This window comes from Grus americana, chromosome 5, assembly GCF_028858705.1.
Source record: "Grus americana isolate bGruAme1 chromosome 5, bGruAme1.mat, whole genome shotgun sequence".
Classification (NCBI taxonomy): domain Eukaryota; kingdom Metazoa; phylum Chordata; class Aves; order Gruiformes; family Gruidae; genus Grus; species Grus americana.
This window is the reverse complement of record NC_072856.1, coordinates 59301446-59328652: the sequence shown is the minus strand read 5'-3', so window position 1 is coordinate 59328652 and position 27207 is coordinate 59301446. Positions and strand designations below refer to the sequence as shown.

General features: G+C 51.1%; 1 protein-coding gene across 1 annotated transcript in view; it reads left to right on the top strand.

Annotated features, from left to right (window-relative positions):
• Positions 1-13392, top strand: part of LOC129207567 (exocyst complex component 3-like protein) — a 54756-nt gene extending 41364 nt beyond the window's left edge. The window contains exon 14 of the mRNA XM_054828697.1: positions 310-13392. The gene's annotated coding sequence lies outside the window, so the exon portion shown is untranslated. The remainder of the gene's footprint in view (positions 1-309) is intronic.
• Positions 13393-27207: the final 13815 nt, after the last annotated feature.

The following is a 27207-nucleotide window of genomic DNA, read 5'->3' as shown; positions in this document are numbered from 1 at the left end:
GGAATGCGGTAGTTGCGCATATTTGTCCCTTCTGTATGCAGAGATGGGGGGACTTCGGAAAAGTGTTATCTTTGGTTGTTTCGCATTCACCTGAAATGACCTCCCAGAAGAGCATTGAGCAGGTTTCGCTGGAGTGGGCAGGGAGCAGCAGGGATACTGCCCAGAGTAGCCCAGGAACTGGAAATTTCCAGCAGGTAAATGGAATATATGCAAGAGTGTGCAGAGGAGAGATGTTTTTGCTGTTTGACTCTTGCATGTGGTCTGACGAGTGCTATTTAATTACTCAGTTTTTTTCTTGCTTTCCCTCAGGCCTGCTGTGAGAAACATGAGGTCTCGCTCCCATGTGGCAGCATCTGCAATCACAGCTCCTTGAAAGCTTCAGGGATCCGTGCAGCTGGATGCACAGAGAAGCCTGACAGCTATGAAAGACACAATTCCTGCACTTTTGCAGGAAAACCATGTGGCCCAAATCCTAATCTTCTATGCAAAGTCCAAGTGCAAGATGAAAGGGATATGGCAAAAAGACATTCTTTCAAAATTTCCTAGAGATTGCTGCTTACCTGAGTCCTGGTGGTTATTCCCAGGATGTGGCATGATGGTGTGTGGAGGAGGAGGAAGGTTCCCCCTTGCCAAATTTCTCTCTGTTTCCATCCCTTGTTTCATGCAATCTCACGTGAAACCAGGGACTGCTGCATCACACGGTATCCTAGCAGGTGACATGGTATTGCAACCACGCCAGGGACTCAGGACCCTCCGTTAGGGAATCCTGCCTAGCCCATGGTGCCAGTGTGGGTTTGGGCACTTGGATCCACTCCTCGAAGCCTGACCTGCACCAGGAGGGGTGCAGACAGAGCTGCTTCTTCCCTCGCTCCCCGCACATGAAGGCTGGGGAGCTGTTCCCGTATGAGTTTTACAGCTGGTTCTGGAGCAGAGTCTTGTATTCATTTTTATACCTCAGTTACTGGAAATTTCCTCTTGGAGGGGGAGGGGAAAGCCTCGTGGGAAGCAGGCAGTGAAAAGAGCTGTTTGTCTCAGACTTCGGGCAAGGTCTGTGCTGTTTTCAGATGTAAATAGGCAGTTCCGCAGGAAAACACTGAGTTTTCTTCCTAGTTATCTATGGACTGGTGACAACCTCCAAGCTGGATTTGGTTCAAGGCCCTCCTTTGCTATTGTGTTAATATAGGCCATTACCGCTCCTCTCTGGCTGTGTAAACAAGCAAAAAAGCTCTGCCACCTCAGACATGCCAGTGCTTTTCTGAGCAGCCATTCCCCCTCGGATCTGCTTCCCTAACAAGAAAAGGGGCAAATTTGTGCATAACCCGTCAATGTGTGAGGCAGGGGACATGTCACGCCCTGGGACGCTGGGAAAGCACAGGCTCAGGTGGATGCTGCCACGCTCTGCAGTGCTGTCACCCCAGGGACGCGGGTGTCCCAGCTCAGGGCTAGCTTATCTGCCCAGATCCTGTCGTGCAGACAGGGTCCTGTGAGCTTGACAGGAGCCGGAGCAGGTTTATAATTGTCATGAGCTTTGCTCCTGGCACAGTGCTGAGCGTAGGGTCAGTGGCAGAGAAGTGGGAAGGAACAGGCCGCTCCATCTCCAGGGAGTCCTCTGTGGGCTTTTGGGGCACCATGAGACCTTGGCATCGTTACACTCCATCCCTCGCATCGTTAAAGGGTAGCGAAAGTGTCCCGTGGCCTGCCTGCCCTTCCTGACCGCACATCTGCTTCAAAGGCCCAGCTCCTGTGTCCCTTGCATTTTACAGCTGTCCATTGCAGCTTTGGTGAGACCCTTCCCGGGATGCGGGGAGGCTGGGGGAGCCGGCAGAGCTGCAGCCTGGCCGGGTGGTTGTGGGTTGGGCTGTGGGCCTGGGTGGACACCTGCCGTCCGAAGGGTGCTAGCCCTGCCGGGCACGCTGGGCCAGTCACCCTCCTCTCCCGCCTGTTTGCATGTTTTTTTTCAAGGGCGGGAAGGGATGACAGACCCGACTGCCACAGCAGGGTCAGAGTCAGCCTCTGCCAATGGGGATTTCGAGCAATGAGCCTTCCAGAGAAAGTAAATAAAAACCCCTCTGATATTTCGGTTACGGTTGGGCTAAAAGTAATCCCACAGCATGTGGATGCCTCCTGCCATGTACATACTGATGTCTACGTACATCTTTGCCATTTGCCATTTGCAGCCAGGCAAGGGTCTATTCTGCTTGCAAGCAGGGGCTGGGAGCCATGAGGGACACCGGGGTTGCCACTATCGACCCTGCAGATGAGACAGCTGAGAACAAGCCCTGCGCCATCACGGCTGCTGCCTGTCCTCACTGGGCAGGCAGGGGATGGGCAGCATCTCCTGTTTGGTGTGTGGGTGGAGAAGCACCACTTTCAATGAAGTTTCTTAGCAGCAAGTTTCTGCAGCTTGTGTCTAGCATCCAGTCGTGGAGAGGGCAAATAAAGACTTGAATTTGCCTGTGAGGTCTAGCACTGGTGGCACATGTGAGGTTTTCCAGAGCTGGAGGGCCCAGGGACGTTGGCTGGGGTGGTCATGGGGGGTGATGGGGAGAGGCCACCTGGTGTGGAGGCAGATGGTGTGGGAGGGATGTCCTCGGCCACCTGCAAGTCGCCTGGGGAGAGCAGATGGTGTGTGGGGAGGCTCCCGTGCCTGGTGGGTCCCCAGGAGGGGAGGCTGGGTCACTCCCTGGGACTATCTGGGGTGATGAGGGAGGGGAGGGGAGGCTGTGGGGAAGGGTGATGAGGGATTTCCCTTCTTTGGGGGGATTTTAACCCACTCTGATCTGTGCCCTGACCTTCCCAAGTGACCCAGACTCCTCTTTTCTAGCCTTCACCCTAGGCTGGGGTTAAAGCACTTGGTTGGGATCTGTGCTGCTGGGAAGCAGGGTCACACTCAGGACCCTTCTGCAGGATTATCTTGTGGCCTTGGGATGTGCGCAGGGATAGCACTGCCATTGCTGTCAGCCTGCCAGGGCCACCGTGGAGCTGTGCTGAGCATCTCCCGCTTGCCCTCATGTCCAGCGGCTCCACCACTACGAGTAGGACAGGATCACTCAGAGCTCAGCGCTGAGAGGCTCCCTGCACAAAGACCCTCTCCCACTCCCTCTGCACCCAAGGTTTTACGGGGATCCCCTTGGCACCAGGGTCATGCCGCTGCCACGCTCACACATCACCCGGACGTGCCAGCCCTGGGGACGTGGGCAGCAAGGAGTGACATGGTGCTCCTGGAGGTTTGACGCTCTGGCTTTTTTGAGACCTGCTCACTGTCCATTACCTCTCCAGCTCTGCACTGGGCCAACAGGTTGTGTGGTGAGCAACGATTCGTCACCCATGTCCCCCACACTGCTTGGGGTCAGGGTTTGCCTGAGTGCTTTGAAGTGCTGCATGCGGCAGAGCCTCACCAGCCACCCCTGTCATTTGAGCTCCTGTCTCCAGGGGTCATCTTCAGTGCTGGATGCTGAAGACAGTGAAAAACAGATGCTTCTTAATTATGCTGCAAGGTCTGAGGCAAGACCTGACCTTTGCTGAGGTGCCACCTGTGCTTCCCCAGTTTACTTAGTGGCTTTGCCAAGGATGTGTGACATGGATGGAGGGCTTGATGGTGAAAAACCAGGTAATACTGAGGATTTGGGACATGCTGAGCTCTGTTGGATAGCAAAGGTGCACAAGGAGAATCAATCCCTAAAACCATGAGACCTCAGAGAGGGCAAGCCCCTTGCTGATTGCAAAATGCTACAGTAAATTGTGGTTTGTTCCCTTTCCTCCCCCCTCGCAAGAGGAGCCTGTCAATGTTGGGAAACTCGTACATTGATCCTAATATTAGCCAGAACAACTTGCACCCACCTTTGAGGCTTTCCTCCCCCACCTCGGGCTCTGCCAGCACCCAGCTGGGGAGCGATGCCCGACCCACGGGTGGGGATGGGCGCGTGCGTGGGATCGGCAGCACGACAAAAACCACTGCAGGTAATTCTCCCACGGGGAAACACCCCAGCGCATCGCTGAAGGTTGGATTTTAAGGGTTAAATGTCTGCCTTTACCCCAGCATCCCATGATCCGTGCGGGAATGAGAAGGAGGCACCGGCATCTCCTGAGGTCTCTTGCTCTGCACCAAGGGCTGGGCTGGGTGTCCCCAATTTCCCCCAGTTTCCCCCGGGGACACCCGGGCTGGGAAGGGCACACACCTGGTGCCATCTAGTGGCAATGGGACACGGAAAGCGCCGCGGCTCTTTTATATTTATTATTTTTATTGTTATTACAGGGGTATTACAGGGGTATATGCTTGCGTGGCATATCAATTGTGTGGGCTGTGAGTGACCCCTTACTGGGGCGTGAGACTTGCAAGAAAACAAAAAGTTGGCAATTCTGGTGTAAAGTAGGATGCACAGAGCATGTAGGTATTTCTGCCAGCCAAATAACCAGCAGTTTTGTGGGATGACTCTGAAAGAGAGCCACAAGCAGCACTGTCACAATGGGCCCTGTGCTTTATAAAGCCGGCGGAAGCTTGTGAGTGTACAGAGGTCGAGACACAGCGCTGCAGAGCTAGGGCCCAAGGAACTGATTTCTTCCCTCTCTGCAGCAGTCGGGGTTCCTGCTGTGGTGAAGGGCCTTCGGATAAGGTTTTAGTTGGCTTAATCTGACCTAAGGCCATACTGGTACCAGAAGATGGGTTCCTGCCCTCACCTCCGGGTGCCTCTCCACCACCTCCATCGCATTGGCTTTAGGGGTCAGGTCCACTTCTGTGACAGCAAATTAGCAGCTGAAATAAACAGTTCTTCATGGGCTTGCCTGTCCTCTTTCCTTCTCGGGGGCTCTGGGGCAGTCACCTGTCTCCGAGCTCCAGCTGCCAGCTCCACCCCTGCTAACTCTCCTGTCTCCTATTGCCATCCCAATGCTTGCGGTTCTCAGCCTGGTCCCACATGCTCTCCTGGAGCTGCCCCCTTGCCCACGCCTGACGGAGCCGTTCCCTCGCTGGCAGTTTGCTTGCTGCTGCCTGCATCGCGGTGAGCGTGGGGCTGCAGTGCTGCCTGTGCCTGCCTGTCCTGCCTGCCCTGGCAGGGGCGCGGGGGCTGCTGCATATTGCCCAGATGGGTTTTTGTAAAAGGGGTGCCAGTCTGTCAGCAGTTAAAACAAATGGGCTGAGTTTAAAACAGCTGTTGGGAAAACCCCTGTGTTTCAGGACTGGGACAAAGTATATGCAAGGACTTTTGCAACAGCAGACTGTCTGGAGCAGTTTGTATCCTTGCAGGGTTTTGGAACAAATGTAAATCAAATCTTGATTCACAGATGAGTATCAGATATTTTTCCTTCACTGGATTATACCCTCCCACCTTCTCCACACTGATCTTTTGTGTCTAGCAAAACGGGCTTGTGCTATGCCAAATAATGCCATTTTATTCCCCTTCAGACTGCCCAGTGCTGAGAAAGACCCGAATCTCCATTCCCAGACGCTAGCTGCGGCTCCTACTGATGCTGCCATGTGGTCCGTGGCCCATTTCACTTGTGTCTGCTGGGGTCTCATCCAGCACGAACCAAACTTGGGAGGAAGAGCTGGGTGTGGCAAGGGGAAGGATGAGCCCATGCTGAGGTGTTGCAGCCCAGAAAGGAGCAGGGGTAGCCGCTAAACATGAGCTCTTCGTTAAAAGCTCTGTGGCAGGGGAGAGCACTTCTGTGCACAGGCTAAGGGTTGTGAAGCACCCGTGTAAAGATCAGCGCGGAGGAAGCTTTGGCATTGCACAAGACTGCGTTTTGCAATCCTGCCACATGTCAGTGGCCTCGCCCTTGTTGCACGGGTGACAACATACCAGCAGTGGCCTGGTGTGGGTGGCAGCACCTGTCTGTGAGTGCAGCTATGGGCTGCGGCCATCCCAGGGCACCCTTGTCCCGCCAGGTCTGAGCTGCTCGTTGCACCCATGGGTCTCCCTGCTGGAGCTCCTGGCAGAGCTGTTTGAATGGAGCTGCCAGGGGCTGGTTTGGGGCCGGTTTGTCAGTGGACTGGGGGGGCTGGGGGCTGCTGCCTGCCTCGGGGAGGCAGCAGTGATGGTGCCTGGGCATGAGGCTAAAGCACACACTGCAATGGGGAGGATGCAGCCACAGCCGCAGCACAGCCTGCAGCTTGGTCCTGTGCAGGGTGGAGGGACGGGAAAGGGCCGATCCCGCACTGTGACAATCACGACCCCTCTCCTCTGTACTGTGACCTGCCTGTCTTGAGAGACAACTCTGGCAATTGCTGCTGGGGTAGCTGGATGTCTCCTGACCTCCCTGCCGGTTTGTACCCCCTGAGTGTGCATGGGTGATGCAGAGCCCCTGCTGGGACCCACTCGGCGAACAACCCATGTGGTGATGGCCCCAGGGGCCTTACTGTAAGCATGTTTCATCACCCTTTAATGATGAAATGTCTTTTGCAGGTTGTCAGGGTGCCCGGGATGTGGCCCGGGGCTGGCTGCCAGGACACGTGGGTGATGGGCTCTGCCAGTTCTCCTTACGAGCAGCAGGACAAAGGGAATTGCAGACACAGACCACCCCTCTGCCAAGGTGCCACCCTGGGCTGGGAGTGCTGCAACCTCCCCTCCCCTTTAATGCATTTCAGCTGTTAATAAGAGCTCATTTTTCACCTTAACCCTGCTGCAGTGGCTTCCCTGGTAGAGGGGCTGTTCTGTGCTGCCCGCTCTTGGGCAGACCCCAGCCACAGCCCCGCGTGTAATTACCTTGTCTCCCCAAAAGCGAGGAGCTCTGGTTGCCTCAGCCTGAAGCCAAGCTGCGGTCCCCCCTTGGATGCCTTTTCTTTTCTGGTGGGGTGTCCCTGTGAAGTTGGGACCCGCCACTAGATGGGGGTAAAACCTGCGGGAACACCCGGAGCCGCGCGCTGCGGCGGGGCAAGGACCACGCGTGGGGCCGGCGGTGCTGCGGGCAGCGGCCGTGCGTGGGCTGGGTCCCGGGAGCCCGGCTGCGGGGATGCAGCAGGGCCATGCCCCGTGGAGGGCGGCGTGGGAGGGATGCCCGTCACGCCGGGGGGATGCTGGGGGCCACAGTGGCCTGCCCATGGCTGCTGGGGACAAGCGGGGGCCGAACCGTCCTGCCCCGCTGCTCTACCCCAGGCAGTCACCTGCGTGCAGGGGACACCAGGCACGGTTGGCAGAGGACGATGGGGACAGTTTCTCCTTCCAAACATGTGCCCAGTGCCAGGCCGACTCTTGCCCCATTGCTAACTGGTATCCATTATTCCTGAGTCCAACCCCACAGTCCCCCTGCTTAAAAATGCAGGACTCACTTCCAGGGGCAAATTCCCTTTTTGCCTCCTGTTTGGGGCACTGCAAGACCAACACATACTTGTGTCTTGCCCAAAGACTCAGTGCGGGCCCTGGGGTGGGCTCCCTGGTCCCCCAGCTCTCAGGGGGCTGTGGAGCCCCTCACTGGCAGGCTCACCCCGCTCTCCTGCCAGGGTAATGCAGAGTGGGGCTGAGCACCCGGAGCAGCTCTGCACCATGGCAGAGGGGCCACCACGAATGTGCTTCCTTCTCCCATCATGCTTACACTTATGTCTCCTGTAAAATTCTCATCAGCTCACTTCTCCCTGGTGCCTAAGCCACAACAGAACTGCTGGGTCCATCCCATCCTGGCCCTGCCCCGTGGACAAATCCCATCTGATCCCAGAGGTGCCTGGCTGGAGCTTGTTCCTTCCCTGCCCTGCAGAAAGCCCTGCAGCCAAGCTCCCCTGCCACAGCGGAGTTTGCTCATTACAGGGCTGTGGCTGTCCTGGCTGTTCCTTGGCCCTGGCTCAGCCCTGTGCCTGGGACATGGCACTTGCCATGTATTTAAAAGACATGTAGATGTGGTGCTTAGGGATGTGGTTTAGTGGTGGACTTGGCAGTGCTAGGTTAATGGTTCGACTTGACGATCTTAAAGGTCTTTTCCAACCTAAACTATTCTATGATTCTATGAAACAGGGTACACTAAGTTGAAGCCCAAACCTATGGTGGTGTCTTTATAACGGCTGTCCCTGGCTGGTGGGGATGTAATGGGGAGCTTCCTGCTCTATGTCCTGCATGGTCATTGATAACCAGCCCTGTCAGCAGCTCCTTCTCGGCTCCGTCTTAAATAAAACAAGCCCAGGCAGGTGGAGCTCAGGCTACAAGACCATAATTAAAAATAGCCATGACCGAGATGTTTCCCCAAGACTGCCTGATAGCCACACAGGCCGGGATTACTGTGTGGGCACAGTGGGAAATGTCTCTGCGTATCAGAGACTTGTTGTGGGGAGGGAGGAGACGTGGCAGTGACTGCAGGAGACAAGTGCCCATGTCCTGTGGGGGAGACCGGGGCTTGAGGGGCAGAGCTCTGGCACCATTTTCCCAATATCCTGCTCAAAAACCAGGGCCCCAGATGAGTGTGGAGCTACCAGCAAACCTTGTGCATTCATATTATATGAGGAAGACTTGAGCGAGCTGTTTCCTGAGGGTGACTGGGGAAGAGCTGCCATCACGCGACCAGGGCTTGGGATCTGAAGACAGCCTGCCCTTGCCTTGCCTTCCCCCTACTGCATTTCTTGCTAGAAGCATTTTTTTACCTGTTTGAGGGCCAACATCTTGCCTGGCCCCACCATCTTTCCTAAATTAAGCTATGCTTTCTCAGATGTCATATTTCTGGACTGTCAGTCATTCTCTCTCTAGTCTTTTGGGCTCTGGAGTGCCAAGAGCGGACACTGTACAGTAGCCAAGCTTTGATGATGACAGCTGGAGTAGAAGAGTTTCTTTCCATGTTGTCCAGGTGTCAGTCCTTTTTTGCAAGTCCCAGCCAGAGGTTTCCTTTTTCACAGCCTTGTGTTGACACAACCCATTCATGACCCGTCATTACTCCAGAGTGTTTGGGTTTTTGCAGTTATTACTGAATGGGCAATTTCCTCCCTGAATTTGTGCAGTTGTTTTCTTCTGTCATTTCCGTATGCTATTGTTGTTCTGGTTGAATTGATTTTTATTTTTTTTTCTAGATAACTGCGAGATCAGATCCTGTCCCTATCCCTGGCCACCATGCTGGCAGTCCCTGAAGCTCTTGTGAGCATTCTCGGTGTTTCAGCATCCAAATCATTAATGAGCCTGGCTCAGACCAAACTTCTGTGAACTCCCACTCAACACCCCATGCAGTTTTGCCCTGATCATGAATCGCCGTCCAGTTTTGTGTCTGCCTCCCAGGAGCTTTGCAAGAGCAGACCCTCAGCCCAAGGTCTGTACACCCAGACAGATGTGCAATGCTCCCCAGACCTTCACCAAGCCATGGCCAACAGTGACACCCCTCCTGCTCCACTGCCTCGTCCCTGCTGCCACTGTCAGGGGCAGCGCTTGGCACCAGCAGGGACAATGGTCCCTACCTCACTTATTTACATGAATGATACTTGAGATGGTGTTAAAACCCTTACTAAAGTCAAGATTCCCAACATCTCTAGCTGCTGTGCTCTCAGGGAGGAGAAACTCCTGCCATGGAGGGAAAGCAAATAGATTTATGCAGAACAATTAAAACAATCTTGGGGTATTGCCTTGGTATTGTTCTCATGCTTAAAACTCTTTAATTCAACTGATATTTTTCCCAGGAAATAACCCCAGGGCTTATTCCTCCCCCTCTTTTAAGATCAGCACTGCCTGCCCTTGCCCAAGGAGCCGCCTCCCTCTTGGCCATCGCGGTGGATGGCTGCGAGATGGCTTTGACCACTTTTCCAAACACGCTCTGCTGGGCTTTAGCCTCTGGTTTATTTAGGCTGCAGTTGGACACAGAGTTTGTTAGCATTATCTTACTTCATTTAGTTTTTGGCAGCATCGTTGGTGTAAGCAGCCCCCACTGCATGTTCTCCCCGCGCTCAGCGCTAGTGCAGCTGTTGGGGGGGCAGCGGTGAGGGGGGAGACAGAGGCTGCTTAAGCCAAGGCTGCTGCTGGAGCGGATGCACCTCCCTGCACTTACAGTTGCGTTCCCCTGGTGCTGCTCATCCCTCGGTACTGGCATCTGTGCTTAGGCTTCCCAGTTGCTCCCCAGATGCTTGTGCCACAGTTTTACATGAATCTCCTGGAATTTGAATAACTTGTTTTCTTTCTGTAATTCCTTCTTAAACTTCAGAGGATTAAGGAATTTATGATGCAGCTGAATTCCCATCATGCTCCACATCCTCCTCCTTCACTGGGAGATTTCTTCATGCCTTAAATATTATTTCCTGAGGAGCTGCCTGCTCCTCTAAATTCCACTTTCCCCTCAGACCAGCCTGCCCTGGTGTGTCTCCTATCGCATCTGTTTCTGCTGCAGTCTGCCCCCATCAACTTAATTTTTCCGACTCCTTCTGTCCTGAGAATCAACGTCTCTCCGGTGTCCCCATCCCTGGTGCCTACCTTCCCCTGCCCAGGGCCAGATCCCTTCTCTCACCCCATGAAGAAGGGGGTCAGGAAAGTGGTGCTGAGCCCTACATACTCAGTGCAGGGGTGAGGAGCACTTCCCAAGGCATCTGTGGAAGCTCAGGCTCACGAGAGGCATCCCTAGGGTTGAAATAGGGCAGCCCATGGGTACAGCTAGGTCAAACCTCTCTGGAAGGAAGGGGCAGAGGTGCAGGGGGCCGTGGAAGGAAAAGAGAGTCTCTCCAAAATGGCAGACTGGGGGGTATAAGAGGTCTGAGAAGGAGGATAGCCCAGAGGCTGAGGCAGCCCCACGCACATGGGTGCCTCAGATGCTGCCAGCCTCTGGGCAGCACAGGGCTGTTTTGGGAGCGGGAACTACCCTGAGTGGGTGAATTCCAGATAAATCACTTCTGCAGCTGAGCTTCAGGCTGAAAAGACTGCAGAATGCCCAGGGACACTTTGGCACATGGCCCTGGGAAGAGCTGTCAGACAGCAGCACTGTGCCTCAGTTTCCATTTTAAAGCTGCAGTGCTGCTGCTACATGCCCTGCCATGTTTTGTCACGCGCGTCCCAGCTCTAGGAAGGTGCAAGGGGTTTGTCTGTCCTGTCTTACTGCAATGCTGTGCAGGCAAAGCCAAGCTGGTGTCTGGCTCACGTGTCCTGGTCTTCAGCAGAGGCTGAGCTGCCAAACCCCCTGCGTTAAGGTGTGTGTTTAGGAGTTTCCCTCTCCTATCCCAGCAGAATGCTGGGGTTGTATTTAAGGGCTGACATGGCTGGAAGGATGCAGTAAAAGCAGCAATTCTGGGAAATCATGTGTCTTTCCTTCCCTTTGGAAACTGTGAAAGCTGCCAGGTATGATGCAATCTTATATTGTTGCATGCTTTAAGAACTGTGTCACACCAAGGCTGTAGCTACCGACAAAGGCAGAGCGTGGCTTGAGCCATTTGGTTGAAAAGCGGTACTCTTCCCAGAGGAGCAGCTCCTCCATCTGTGGAGAAATGACAGTGCTACCCCAAAGGAACAGCACTCCAGGTTCATTTAGACACCATTCGATTTCCTTTTTCATAAATGCAGAGATGTTTATGTTAGCCTCAAATGTTTTGCACAATGCTGGACTCCTATGGTTTTAGCATTGATGACATTCCCCTTTTGCCTCAGATAGGATGCATCTGGGTCCCTCTCTCTTGGCTATAAGTGAGGGCTGGGGACAAGTTCCTCTGCTGGCCAGGTTCTCCTGGGACTGCCGGGCTCTGCCAGCAGGGCAGGGCAGCACTGCTGCACCACCGAGGTGCTGACTGTAAAGACACCAAGAGAAAAGGTTGTCCTCCAGCCTGGGCTGGTGCCTCCAGCATCTCCCCCACGGCTGTGCTGGGAGCCAACATCAGGAGGCTTGGAGGCAGGGGCAGCAGCCTGTCCCCTAACAGACACTAGTTTTGGAAAGCTACAGTTGTTGGCCAGAAGGATCTCCACCAAAGTCCTCCACATCTGAAAACACATGTAAGAGAGAGTTGCCCCAGTAATGGACATGTTGTCAGTGAGAGGGTCCAGCAGACGGGTCTAGGCCATGCTTAATCTGGCAAAGAGGAAGATGAAGGACAATTTGATAGCAACCTATGTGAAGGATGGTTACAATGGTGACAGAGTTAAACTCTTCTCAGTAGCAGCAGATGATACGCCAAGGGAAAATGAACACAGGTTGTGAAAGTTCAGGTTGAACATCAGGGAGAAACTTCTTCCCTAGGAGGTGATGCAGCCCAGAAAGGTGGTGGACTCTCCACTTTGAGGTTTTCAAGACTTTGCTAGGCAAAACAATGGGCTGACCTGATCTAGAATTGGCAATGGTCTTGCTTTGAATGGAAAGGTGGACTGGAGGCCCCCAGAGCCCCCTTCCAGTGGTGCCATCATCCTGTAAACCCTGTGGCCTGGCCAAGTGCACTTATAGCTTATGTGTAATGGATCATCACTTCCCACCCACCTGAAAAGAAATAGGAGGTGAAGGCTCTGTGGACTATGTCTGAAGAGTTGTTTTCCCAAGCATGGTCTAACAGGGAGGTTGATGGAGGGGAGAGCTGGGGTGAAGAACACTCTTAGCCTTCTGTATTTTTTAAACATTGACCTATTGTACTAAAAGAAAGGGCAAACAAATAGAGGGAAAACATAATTAAATGTATACTAGAGAGGTTTGCATGTCCTCAAAGTCAGGAGTCTGTTTTCTTCACCACACATCATGCTGGGATGGGACCAGATGGGACAGCCAAAGTCCCTGCCAGGGACCAGATAAGAGCAGATTGGAAAGATGGGAATTTCCTTGTGCCACTGGACAATCCTTCCCAGTTTGAAGCTTGTTGGCATCAAAGACCTACATTTTTGTATCACTTCCTGGAAAGCGAGGCCTCCCAAAAGCCTGTGGCAAGGGTGGAATTTCCCACAAGCCCCTGCTTTCTCAAGGCATCGAACCAAGAAGTGATGCTTGCTCAGGGTGTTTGTTCTTGTTGACATGACTGGAGCATAAACACATGTCCTAGCTGCACACAGGCATGGGAAGCAGGGCTCCAGGCTCCCATGAAACCAGAACTCCACTGTGAAAAGATTTGGGAGTTTTTGGTGAGCTGACTTGTATTTATAAGTGCAGTTCCTCTCTTATAAAGGCATTTTCTACATTTAACATACTCTCAGCCTTGTTTTGTTTTTCTGCTGGGTGACAAGAAGAAAGAGCACAGAAGATATTTTTTGGGAAGAACTATGAGAAGACTGATTTACCAATCTGACTTTCCAGACTGCTTTTGAGCTTGAAAATGAGTGCAACTGAGGTTTGGCAGAGTCTGATGGTAACCTTTCATAGAGCCACTGTGTTGGGTTTGTGTGGCAAGGTTTTGGTAGCGGGGGGGCTACAGGGGTGGCTTCTGTGAGAAGCTGCTAGAAGCTCCCCCTGTGTCTGATAGAGCCAATGCCAGCCAGCTCTAAGACGGGCCCGCCGCTGGCCAAGGCCAAGCCAATCAGCACCTCTGTGATAACATATTTAAGAAGAAAAACACTTGGAGAGCTTTTGCAGCCGGAGAGAGGAGTGAGAAGATGTAAGAAACTCTGCAGACACCAAGGTCAGTGCAGAAGGAGGGGCAGGAGGTGCTCCAGGCGCCGGAGCAGAGATCCCCCTGCAGCCCGTGGTGAAGACCATGGTGAAGCAGGCTGTCCCCCTGCAGCCCATGGAGGAAGGATGAGGGGGTGTAGAGATTCCACCTGCAGCCCGTGGAGGACCCCACGCCGGAGCAGGTGGAGGCACCTGAAGGAGGCTGCGGCCCGTGGGAAGCCCACGCTGGAGCAAGTTCCTGGCCGGACCGGTGGACCCGTGAAGAGGGGAGCCCACGCCAGAGCAGGTTTGCTGGCAGGACTTGTGACCTCGTGGGGGACCCCACGCTGGAGCAGTTTGCTCCTGAAGGTCTGCACCCCGTGAGAGGGACTCCATGCTGGAGCAGGGGAACGATGAGAGGAGTCCTCCCCCTGAGGATGAAGAAGCGGCAGAAACACCGTGAGATGAACTGACCGTAACCCCAATCCCCGTCCCCCTGTGCCGCTGAGGGGGGAGGAGGTTGAAGCCGGGCGTGAAGTTGAGCCTGGGAAGATGGGAGGGGTGGGGGGAGGTGTTTTAAGAGTTGATTTTATTTTCTCATTCCTGTACTCTGTTTTGCCTAGTAATAAATTAGATGAATTCCCTCTCTAAGTTTGGTCTGTTTTGCTTGTGATGATAATTAGTGAGCGATTGATCTCTCCCTGTCCTTATCTCGACCCACAAGCATTTCGTTGTGCCTTTTCTCCCCTGTTTAGTGAATGAGGGGAGTGAGAGAGCGGCTCTGGTGGGCACCTGGCCTCCAGCCAGGGTCAACCCACCACAGCCACTCACTGCTCCTCCTGAACTCTGGACACTACATCAAAATTATTAAAATAAACACAATCCACAAGCCTCAATAAACACAATCTGGGGGAGTGTGGGAGTGGGTGCAGGACAGCTTCATGGGTCAAGTCAAACATCTCTCCAGCCCAGCATACTCTCCACAGCAATGGCTAGAACAGAGGCCCAGGGAAAGAAGAAGGTATGGGAGAAATATGATTCATCCCCAAATACTCTCCCAGACACCAGCAATTTGTGGCTTACACATTTTCGGAGCCAGAGCACTGTCTGTATTTAAGAATCTTCAATGTTGTTTTGTTCCTCTTGCCTCCTCTCCATCCCTGTCTGGCTGCTTCCGCATACAGCTTAGCTTTTAGCAACCACAGCATCCTGCAGCAGGAGCTGCTGCAGCCTAATTATACACTGCCTGAAAAAAGTTTCAGTTTTCTGGTTTTAGGTCTTGCACCTACTACCTTCATCTGATACATCTTGTGTAGGAAGAGTCAGTTTTCCTCTTTCCATCCTCTTTAGCCCTCCATTATTCTGCAGACCCCCATCCCCAGTTGTCCCATTTCCAGCCTGGAGAATCCTGTTCTGCTCACCCAGAAGCTCTGCCATGTCTGTGCTAACCCCATGCCTCTGCTCTGGACCTTGTGCGCCTCTGCTAGCACCTCTTTGAGATGGAGGCACCGAGACTGTGCACAGTCCTTGAGCTGGGGCTGCCATGAGTTTTTGTTACGGCACAATTTCTTCTTGATCTTTTCACTTTCTTCTCTCTTATCTCCTCACATTTAATTTGAGATTTCTTCTTTCTTGCTTGTAGTAGGTAACATTTCCACAGAGCTATCTGCATAGGGTCTCATTTGGCTCCCCTGTTTTGTATGTAAAATGAGGATTTTGCATCCCTTTGCATAGACCTCCTCTGCCACTTGAACACCTGCTTGCTGAGCATCATAAGGTCACGTTTACTGCCATGAGCCATTTGGTATCATCTGCAAAAGCTGTCATCTGCCTGTCCACCCCTGCCCAAGTTCCTGCAGAGACCCCAGCATGACCCTGCATGGAAGGACACTGTTCCCAATATGATAATTGCTCCTTATTTCCCATCTTTGCTGTGTTACTTATCCCTGTGAGACCTTCTCGTTCATCCTGTTGCTTCCCAGTTTCTCTCAGAGCCTTTGGCAACAGCTTGTCAAATGCCTTTGGAAACCTCAGTAGGCTACAGCAACTGCATCTGCTCTGCGCTCCCTTGCTCAACCCCCTCAGAGAACACCAGTGGGTTTGCAAGGTGCCATTTCTCCTTGCTGAGCAGGGCTGGCTCTTCCCTGGAGCATCACTGTGAGAAAGGTGAGAAAGGCGCCTGCCAGGTGCCAGTGACACCCAACAGAAGGGGGCCAGGTGCTGTGGGTGTCTTCCAGGTTATTTGGAAACACCCAAGGGCTGCCCTTGCCACAGGGTCCGTACCTGCCACAATGCAGACCCAGGGCTGGAGGGAACCTGCCCATCCCTGCCCCAGTGAGGAGACCTTCCTGGGCATGGGGCTGCAGTGCAAAGGGGTACAGCTGCTTCGTGCTTCTCCAAGGCCCACCCAACAGTTTTGCATTGGTTGATGCACAGCATCCTTCCCACTTGAATCTGCTGCAGAGACGTTTCTGCCAGGTTTCCTAAGGCTTTGACATGTGTCTGTCCAAGCCTGTCACACACTCCTTCTTCCTCCATCCCCACATTACATTTGAGCTTTGTATCTCAGGGCACAGAGATCCCTCCTTGTATTCACCAAGGTTTTGAGTTTTGTTTCATAAGAACCGCAGAGAGGCAGATGGGGACATGCTGGTGAGGCTGCTGCCTTACACCAGGGATGTCCCAGCCGTGGTCTGGAGGACAGCCCACAGGGAGAGGTCTCTGCATCCATGATGATGGCCTTCCTTCTCCCTGCTGATAACCCTGGAGGTTGTTCACTCAGTTTCAAGCAAACAGGATTTGAAACTAAAGCTGAAAGCACAGAGAGGGGGCCTCAGCTGTAGATCCTGTTGGGACATGTTTTTTTTTTAAATTGGAAAATCAATATGTGAGGGACATGTTGTGGCAGGCAGGAAGAGTGTCTGTGGAAGAGACACCTAGATGGCAACTAAGGCAAACACTCAGATGCTTTTCCGGAGTGACTTAATGGTAAAAACTGTTGGTTTACTTGCGATGGGGAAGTGACCCAGTTGTGAATGGGAAGGGAGTGTGCATGTTTGGGGACGCCATTCAGGTGACAGTCATCCTCTACCAGTGTGGCCCACATGGGGCTGGCCTCTGATTGCCGCTGGCTTACAGCAGTGCAAAGCCCATGGGTTCAGGGGAGGCCGTCTGAAGCAAGATGCAGACAACTTTGGATCCAGGAAAGTGATTTAAATAGTCAGATTTCCAGGAGCCCCCAGAAATAAAATTGTCCCAAAGCTGTAGAGTTTCTTAGGTGGGTCTTGGGGATTTGGGCAGGTATGGAGATGGGCAGCTGCCCTGGGGCACAGGGTGCAGTTTGGGCTATTCCCTCCACGTGTTGCCCAGCCTGGCTTGGCTGATGTGTTCTCCTTGGCCAAGGACACAGTGACTTTTCTCTGTCCCTTCCTTTCCGTGAGATAGTTAAAAACTTGCATGTTCCAGTCTACAAAAGATAATTTACAAATTAAGTAAAACCTGTAAGGCTGTGATACCCAGCCCTCAGCCAAACCGACCCCTTGCTGGAATATACCAAAATACTCCAGGAAGAAAATTCTGCCCCAAAACACACTAGCTGGCTGGAGCTAACATTTGAGGAAAAAACCCAGTGTTTCAAGACCTAAGGGCCTTCCACACCCTGGTCCTTTCTTGGCATAGACAGCTCGAGCGTGTTTCCTGGCCCATGTGGCCAATTAACCCATGTTGATTGCATTGCAGGTTCAGCCTGTGTCTGGCAGCACAGCGGCTGTCACAGCCATCCTGGCCTAACATGAACAGATGCGGTCAGCGAAAATAGAAAACTTGCTGTTAGATCCTGTGGTATTAGTTCAGTGGCTTTGCTTGAGGTCAGAGACTTTCAGATAAAGAAGTGAAAAAACTGAAATGAGTCATGGCAACAAACAGGGAAACCCAGAGTTATCCACTGAGCAGTCAGTGACAGTGACACAGGGAAAGTACAGGGGATGTAAACTGTGCAGAGCTGCGGGCTCGTTGCAATAATGAGAGATTGCAAGACCTTTACACACTCTCTGATTCCTGTGTCCATCGTTTCTGTTATTCCCAGGATATGACTGTTTTTAAGGGTGAAGACTGGCTCTTTGGGAGGCCTCAGGCATGCAGCAAGGGGGTATAGGGCAAGTGTAGAAGGAAAATATATCTAGGTCCTTCTGCAAATGTGGTGGGGTGTAGTTAACCACACTGGAGTAGGAACTGCTCTTTACGGTTGACTCTCTTTCGCACACAGACCCCACCATGTATCTGGTCACAAATAACAGTAGAGGTGCCAGGAGGGCAGGAGATGAACAGGGACAGTGGCAATATATGGTGACAGCATCATCTGATGGAAGTCCTGGAATGACTATGGTCCAATACAGCTGAAACCATCCATGTAGTGTGTGATTAAACTGGTTTATATTATTCATAGGGTGTCCATTCCTCATGCACACTGCTATCCTTACAACATAAGTTTTGCAACAGTTAAATAAATAAACAAACCACCACTGCAAACAAAAAACAGCCATTAGTCGTGGCCAGGGAAGGAATGCGAGACCCAGGCATGCCCGCAGCGATGGTCTGTGCCACGTCCAGCCCCCAGCAGCATGCAATGCAAGGACTTCCCGAGCCACAGCTGGCATCTTCTTGCTGGCGCCTTTTGCATCGTTGTGCCATTGTATTGCATAATAGATGTCAGAAGGGAGGATGGTGAGACACTCTTCTCCACTTCCAAACTCCCTGCCTCAGCCTGATTGAAAATCTAAGCTGGTCTGGTGGCTGAAGGGTGCACAGGGACCTTGGGCCTGGGCTCAAGTCAGTGTCCTGCTGCAAGCTCATGATGTATGTCCAAGGGCAGGTCACATCTGTGTTTCATCTCCTGGTCTGTAAAATGCAGCACAGCTCTTTTCCCTGGCGCACAGAGAGAATAAATACTCAGCACTGGGCTGTGATCCTGGGCACAAGGGGCCATCTAAATAGATGGCTGTTCCAAGGAGGAACAAGGCCAAATACCTCTTCCCCCAGTGAAATACCAGTGTGGTTTGAATCAGTCAGAGCATAATGTGATTTCTGTGGGTTATTGCTACACATCTGCCCTGAGAAAAGTGCAGTCCACTTCTTTAAGAATTCTTTGGCTTGGCTCAATTCCATTTCTGTTGCAAACTGAAGCATGTTTCAATGGGAGCAGGCAAGTGTGTTGTATTGGAGATATAAAACAGAGAGCATGCTGTAGTAAAGGCTTTTAAGCCCAGTCCTGTCCAGTTTATCTACATGTTTAAATCTATCCAGAAACACCTGACTCAAAATCACTTGTGTTAAAACTCAGTATAGGTGTAGCAATATGGACACTATGATAGTAACTCAATGTACAGGTTTTTGACTGAACTGGGTTTGATTTCCACCAGCCATTGTTAACTTAATGACACTTGAGATTGCTCAAAGTTCTCTTGCCAATGCTTTTCCATAATGAGGGATAAATTAAAGCAAACAAACCCAAAGCAAAGCAAAACCAATTTAACTGTGTGGAGGAAAGCCAATAAAAATAACGCCTGATGTCCTCATTGTTTGCTTGATGTGGGATGACCTGGTGGATGTGCATTGTGGCCATGTCAGCTGGACTGGGACACAGTGAAATCTGTATGCGCTGCTCTGCTGGAGATGCTTGACAGGTCCACTTATATTTGAAAAGCAGGTTTGGCTAGGCACCAAGCCAGCCTCACATACGATTGCCTCTTCCCCGAAGAGCTACATGTTAAAATGCATGTTGAACAGCAGAGAGAGGTGAGAGAGCAGAGGGCAGAGGAAACAGGAGACCGAGGAGTCACAGGGCACGTGCATTCCTGGGGTGATGAAATAGCCATCTGTATTACCCAGCTTCTGTGCAGGGTAAACACAGCGCCCATGGTCCCGTGGTGGAGGCTGGAGGGAGGCTGAGGACAGCATTTGTCCAGCTGCTGGTCTGATGGATGCTCAGCCACCGTAGGCTCTCTGCATGACTCTGCTCTGTTTGCCCATGATGATCTCTCTAGGTAGCTCTTGGGAGGAGCAGTTCTTAGCCAAAGGTGTAACTGCTACCTGGGGTGAGACCACAGAGGTTTCCTCCTTTTCACAGCTGAGCAGTAGGTCACACACTGTGATGAATTACCTGTCCCCTCCATGCGGTAACTGAGAAAGACCAACCTGCTTTCCAGAGCTACTGGGTCCCCTCTGAGACAGACATCGTGTGTCCCTGACACCTGGCTTCAGGAGGCAGTGTGGTGTGCATATCATCATCATCTTCTTGCAGTGAGGCCACGAGCATCACCTCAGACCTTGGCAAGATGCACCTGAGCTCCCCATGGCCAGGTCCCCATGCTCCACACAGTTCATCCCTAGGTTTCCTTTCCCTCCTGGCTTAGCTGCATTGCTGTCAGAGGTAAGTGAGATAACGGTGTCCATCAGGGCTAAGTGGGGATGGAGATGGCTGATCGCTCCATCAGCAGGTTCTGCATGTGCCCAGCGGCCAGCAGGGCCGATGGAGCAGGATCAACGCCGGCCGGGAGCAGTGCCGTCCTGGCCCCAGCAGACATAGTTCAGCGTATTTCTGGCTTGGTGTAAGTCAGAGGCACGTCTGTCCCATGGCTCCAGCATTGTGCAATGCATATGAACGCTCTCTTACTGTGTGGTCATCTCCTCCTCCTCCCTGCTCCCCCCTTGACTGATCTGCATAATGTGCAGCATTTAGACATTTTGGTCTGGCTATAAGAGATGATGAGTGATGCTTGATGACCTTCATTAATGGCATTACTTGAATTCAGCTGGATGAAGGGCAGACAATGACAGGAGAGCAGACACATTCTGAGCAACACACTCCTCTGCTGTAAAGAAAATGCCTTGGACTGGGCAGATGGCAACTAAAACTGGGGCTAGGAAAGAGCCCTGGCCAAGCAGCTCAAGAAGGGCCTCTGTTTTCTGGATGCTGTGGCTGAAGGCAGGGTTGAGTTTAGGAGAAGATGCTGGTCGTGGGACCAGTTGCTTACTGGTGAAGGTGTATCTGCAGGGCTGTGGTTCCTGCGGCTGAGGGGCAGCAGAGGCAGGGTGGGGGCGTAGGGTACTCCCTCCTCTGGGTTCCCCCTGCTGTTTAGCTAAATTTTGGCTCAGCACACGCTGCTGCCTGAAACTTCACCCTTGAAAGCATTTTGGCTTCAGACTGGCTTCTATGTGCAGCACAGCTGTGGCTGACAGCACCGAAGCTTTGCAGGTTGACAAAAAATCCTGGCTGGGAAGGGAAACCTCTGCCTCAGGTTGTGGAAATACCACACCATTTCTTGGCATGCTTGGTATGGTATAGCAGGAAGGAAATAATCTGTTCTCTGCTTCTTTTTTTTCCAAGAGAAGTGAAACTGCATTAAGAACTGTTGACCACAGGGAAAGACAGGAGAGTCGGATGGTCTGAACCTCAACAATGTATCATCTGTCACTGACGGTGCTCATGTTACCTTTGGCGACGGTTGCCCTGCCTACGGATCAATGGAAAACGAGCATTTGCTTCTAGCTAATTGCGTCACCGCCAAATATAGAGCCACATATCCTAAGCTGGTCATGGTCTGACCTTGAAGGCTATGTCTCTCTAGCTTTCAGTTGCAGCTTTGACGTCCCTCTTGTGGCTCTGCCCATGTCCAGGCACTTGCCCGCGGCTCGTGCTGCGTGCCAGAGAGCCCTCGAGACCCCCAGGAGATGCCTTTGCTGCCCTCACGTGTCATGCCCTGCTGGGGCACCGTGTTATGGTGCTTCAGTCCCTGGTTGTGGGTTTGCTGCGTCTTTGGAGGAGGAATGCCACGGTCTGTCAGGATAACCTATTGCTACCCAGACCCCTCACGCTGCAGTCACCCAAGCCAGGTTAAAGTAAGAGCACAAGCACAGCCAGGTGTTCATAATTTGTTCTTCCACCTGAGAACACCACTGCACATGCTTATGAGAGATGCAAATGAAGACATGAACGATGGGTAAGCGTTGCCGCTTGCACTAATGCTACACCAGCAAGGCTCCCTGCCTCTTCCCGCTCCTGTCTTGTGCCCGTCAGGAGCCTCTGGCAGAGGCAGTATTTGAAGACCTTTGCTCAGAGACCAGCTCTGGGTCCCCGTTCCTGGTGCTGGTGTCAGATCACCCTCCCCTCCCATGGCACAATCATCCTCCTCTGACATCATCCCAGGACACCCAGGCAGGTGCCATCTTCATCCCGGGAACCCTTCCTGTTCCCTCCTTACCCAGGAGATAGACAACCACTTGATTACAGCAACAGTTGGTTCCCATCCTTACATATGTAGGCAGGGATTCCCCTCCTGCAGTGACTGTCCGACAAAGAGCTCTTTGGTGCCAGGAGAGGTGACACTGCCCCCGGCCCCTGGGTGACTTCTCAGGCCATCCCAGGGAGAAACACCTTCACCAGACCTCGCAGGCTGCCCTGAGATGGGTGCTGGTGACACGCAGATGGCTCACAAACATGGAAAAGACAGAGAAGACCTCTGCACATTATTTGTATTATTTTCATAATATGTCAAAGCTCCTACAACATTGAGAACTTACATGGCCTGAAGTTTCTGATGTTTTTCTTGAAGAGAAAGTTACCAAAAGGAATAATGACCAAAACCCACACTGGGACTCGTCTAAGTACACGCCATGGCAGCGCATCAGAAGAGGAAGGGGGTTTCATACATCAGCATAACCAGCTTTTGGATCCCAGACTTCACAGTTTGAGTTTGCCAAACAAAATACCCTGTTTTGGCCACTTTCCTTGGAGAAAAATGTTAAATTTCCAGAAAAGAGTGGTTTTTTTGAAGGGCTGAAAATGGGCAAAAGGCTGGATACAGAGCATCTGTAAGAAAAACATTTGTTGTGGTAGTAGCATCTGTGTGGGGGCACTGTGTGCACGTGTGATACAGGAGTCTTAGACTAAGAAATGAACTAAGTATCCATTACTACTCCAGGTATTAGCTCTCAAAAACCTATGAGTTTTATTGCCTCCATTTCTGTCTTGAAAGCACCCCTATGAAGATTTTTTTCTGTGTATAGAGGTAAACAGATTGCAGAAATCTGCTGTGTTGATTCTCTTAATGATAATTTGCACATTAACACGGAAGTATTGCTCATGTACTACTGAAAGAATAAATTTGTTTTTCAAGTCAAGCTATATTGAAATGTATGAAAACGGGCAGTTAGTATAATTTTGAATAATAAACTGAAGCTTGTGATATTGAGTTGTTCATATGAGACAGTAGAAACTTATACTGGAAAAAAGAACATCATACCTGGATAGAAATAGTGCTGTTTTGTACAGAAAGACTTTTGTGTACAGAAATAGTGTTACACGGAGAGATGGGCTTTTGTCCCTCGCCCACAGAGGACATGGAGAATGAGGTTTTGAAGTAGGTGGAAGGAAGGTAGAACTTTTTCTTTTCTTAACTGTGTTTTCTACCCAAGAAAAGTTGGCTTAAGAGGTTTGTCTGGATGACAGATGAATCTGGTCTTTCTTCAAAAGCTGCTATTGATTTCATGCCGTACGTGCTGATCTGACAAAATGTTCCCCAAGTAAGTGCAATCTGAGCTCCTTGAGAGAGGCTTCATAGAGAAATCAAATCAAACAAAAATGGGAGCTTGGGCAGTTCATGCATTCCACAGTAATACTTTAGTCTTCATGATGTTTTAGTGGATCAGAAGGAGATGCTGAGCTGGACAGTTAAACAAAGACCAACAAAAGACTTTTGAGTACAGCCAGAGGCATGGCAAGTACTTGAAGGCTGCTCTCCCACCCTCTCAGCCTCTACTTCTTCAGCCTTGTTTCTCTAGGGCTCCTCCTATGTTTCTCTTACTGATACAGCAAAGGTTATCTGGATTACTGCTCGTGCTGTGTTCTGCCAGCTCCAGGATTAACAGTGTTACCTGTGAGATCTTCGAAAGCTGCCAAGGTTCCTCCAGGAGAAGGTCTAGCCCTCCCCAGTGTGTGCAAGAGTTACCCTGGTTTGGTCTGCCCCTCTTTTTCAGTAACTCTTACGGGTGTCTCTGCCCTGCGAGATCACAGGACCGATCTGTGGGTCCTATCTGCCTCTCTTGAGTTACCCCAAGCCCTGTGATCCCTTGGAGGTGGAATGGGATGCCCCTTCTCGAGCATCCTGGGGGAGGGACACAGGGCTGCTCACAGATACTTTCTGCAAACCGCCTGCGCCCAGGTGGGACAGCAATGACACCTCTAAATGAAGCATAGCCTCTGCAGATGATGTTCTCTTCACACCTGTGTCCTGACCAAGGGACCTCAAGGCTGGTGTGGTCCAGGAGTATCTGCACAAGCTTGTCACAAATGGGTGGCTGCCAGGAACCTGCTGCATTGAATGCCTCTCTTGGGGTATTAGAAATACCTCTGTCAGTCCCCACATGTTAAACAGAGGGAGTGGGTAGCTTCAACCAACCTTTTTGGCTCTGCATAGCCCCATGCAGATTGCAAAGGGGCTGCGTCACAGCGCATGAAGTTGGCATTGGGACCTTGCCAAAGATAAGGGTCTGCTGAAAGCTGGAGAAGGACTTTTTACAAGGGCATATAGTGACAGGACAAGGGGTAATGGCTTTAAACTGAAGGAAGGCAGATTTAGGTTAGATATCAGGAAAAAATTCTTCACTCTTAAGAGTGGTGAGGCACTGGAATGGGTTGCCCAGAGAAGCTGTGGATGCCCCCTCCCTGGAAGTGTTCAAGGCCAGGTTGGATGGGGCTTTGGGCAACCTGGTTTGGTGGAGGGTGTCCCTGCCCATGGCAGGGGGGTTGGAACTAGATGATCTTTAAGGTCCCTTCCAACCCAAACCATTCTGTGATTCTATGCTGTGCAGAAGTGTGAAGATGACAGTCCCTGCCTCACAGCTCAGAGGGCTGTCACCACTTCTTGTGGCTATGGTGTAGGGTAGAGGAGACTGCAATGCTACCAAAGAGCAAAAACAACCCTCCATTAACTAGGACCTAGCACTGTTAAATTTATCCTGACATTTTATCTAATCTGTACACTCTCAGGCTGCACTGCTCCTGCCAGTGGGACCTGGGGGTTGGCCTCCAGCCTTTGGGATAGGGCTCAAAAGCTCTTGAAGACTCCAGGACCAATATTGTTCTACCCCAGAGTTTGTTATAATCTCCTCCCTTTCAGAGTTAATCTCTCTCCATCACAGTCGTTCCAACATTAATGAGTACTTTTGAGAGCTCAGCTTTTTGCTAAATGATGTTTTGCTCTTTTATTCGTCCATTAGGAGAGTTATTACAGCTCAAGTGCTCTGTCCTATTTGGATGAAAACAACTTAGATAAATAGCAATGAATTCCTCTTCCTCAAATGATGGCCTTCCTGGGTGCTGGTACATGATATGCCCTGGTGTGTCCCATCTGCTGAATAAAGGTTTGGAGGGGAGCTGGGGTGAACATCTAAGACTTGTGGAGAGGTGAAACAAGCAACTGAAAACCTCTGAGGGGACAAGACCCAGAGAAGAGATGAAAAATGGTTTTGTAGGGAAGCCTCCAAATTGGTCAGTTCAAAAAGATTTTTTTTAACCTGAGTTCTAGAGGAGAAAGCCCTCGGTAGCAAGGAGAAATGGTGTCCACCAGTAGGAACCTTCACTTCACAGTAGCCTTAAAAACTTTATATTACTTTAAAAAAATGCAATTAACTTTTCTTCAGTAACATACACCTGAACAGCCTGATGTGTGCGTCTGCTCCATTGCATTTCCTCTAGTTTCCCCCAGGAGGTGAGATTCGCTTCCTTCCCCAGCAGTGTGGAGTTGCACCTTTGCTAAGGGGAAATTTGTGGTTGCTGCGCTGATGAGTAACTCTTGAAATCCCCTGACATTAGCTGCCATCTCTATTACTGTGGCTACAGAAGAGCTATTTTGTATTTCAGGGATATCAGTGTGGGTGGTGGGGCCACATCCTCTTTTAAGTCAAGCAGGAAGGCAGCAATTACTCCCATGGCTTTCAATCTACAGCGTGGCAAAGCTTTACGCAAGCAGGATTTGGTAGCATCACACCCAGGCTTACCAGCCTCTAGCCTGCTCCCAAACACTAGTCCTTCCTTCCTCCCCAACGCTCAGTGATGCTGAGTCCTGCTCATTTGGTCCCCAGCACTGGCTTTTGACCCAAACTACGCAAAGCAGAGGCAGGTGATGGGGCAGCACGTGAAGCTATGCTGGAAGATGCAGGACCCGCAGCCTGCATGCCCTAATTCCCCTAGGGAAGGAGGCCTTGCTTTCCCTGCTCATTGCAGGACTGCCTTTCCTTTGGGATGCTCCATGCATTGCAACGCTTCATGGTCTCTTCCCACTAGATTGGGCTTTCCAGGTTTTTGCCTATTAAAGTTCATACCAGCTAAACTAAATACAAGATTTGTAAACGGAGGTCAGCCAAATTGCTGCCACACTCTTTGCAAATATGTAATTGCATGTTCTCTTCGTGCTTTACATCGATTAGTAGGTGAAGAACTGCGTTACCTGTGCATGTCACTGTGCGTGTCAGTGAAACCAGGACTGTCCACCCAGACACATGGGCTGAATTTGGAAAGGGCCAATTACCAAAGCACTTTGGTCTAGTGTGTCTCTCTTAAAATCAGCACAGCAGTAAATCCTATGGCCTTTAGTCCAGTGCTGTCAGTTCTCAGGGAAACCTGGTGAGAAGGGGAGGAATTGCAGGCATTCTGGTTTCTTAACTCTTCATTTCCACATCTGGAGACCACAAAGTTGCTCCACAGGCTCTAGCAGAAGATTTCTGCTTTTTTTCATCATGCCCAGCCTTGGGAGGAGTCCAGGAGCTCTCTGGCTGGTTTTGGCTTCCCCTGCAGCAAGGGCAGAGGTTCCCCAGGTGTCATCTGGGACTCGGTGTGCAGCAGATGGCTCCTGCAGGAGCAGAGCAGGCAAGTAATGCCTCGGTCCACCCTCTGGTATGCTGTGGTTTGTGTCTTTTGCACTGCACATTGCAAATCCTCTGCCAGATGATGGAAGTGCCTGGTGGGATGGAAGGAAGCAAGGAGTGTGTGCGTATGTGTGAGCTCAGTCTGTGCGCAATGCGGTGGCTGTTGCAGGCTGATGTCCTGGTGGCACTGATGACAACCGACTTGGAGAGCTGGCAATGCCACACCAATTGTGTCCAAGAACCAGCTTTCTTAACTGTGTTATAAATCTGATTTTATTTTTTTCATCTTGGCTATTTGCTCTGCCTTCAAGGAAGGGAAGCCATCGACATCAGCAGAGGTTGCATGGTAAAGAATATCCAGCCACACTGACCTCAGGAAATTTTTTTTAGTTACTTTATAGGAGTGCTGTTTATCAGTATTAATCTAACACTGTTATCGGAAGACATTTGGGCAACCTCTTGAAAGTACCTGGCTGTGTGTAATACACCACATATAAATAAATGTCATTGTAAAGGTTGAGTCATACAGGAAGATAAATAAATCAGTTTCCAGGGCTCATTAGAGTTGAAAGCTGGGGTTTTATAGCAGGATGAAGAGAATTGCATGATGCAGTTCCATATGGCTTATGAAATGTGTACGAAACCCATTTTCTCCTACCCATCCTAATTATGATATATAAATAGATTCACTATTTTCCTTTGAGCACTTACTTAGCTGGAATCTTTTCTTTTTTAAAAGACCAGCACAATCACTTGTATGATGCATTTCTGTAGGCACTTGACAGATCTCTAAATCAAAATGCAATTATTTTTAGCAATAACATGACCTTTCACTAATTGGGAGAGAAAATGTTG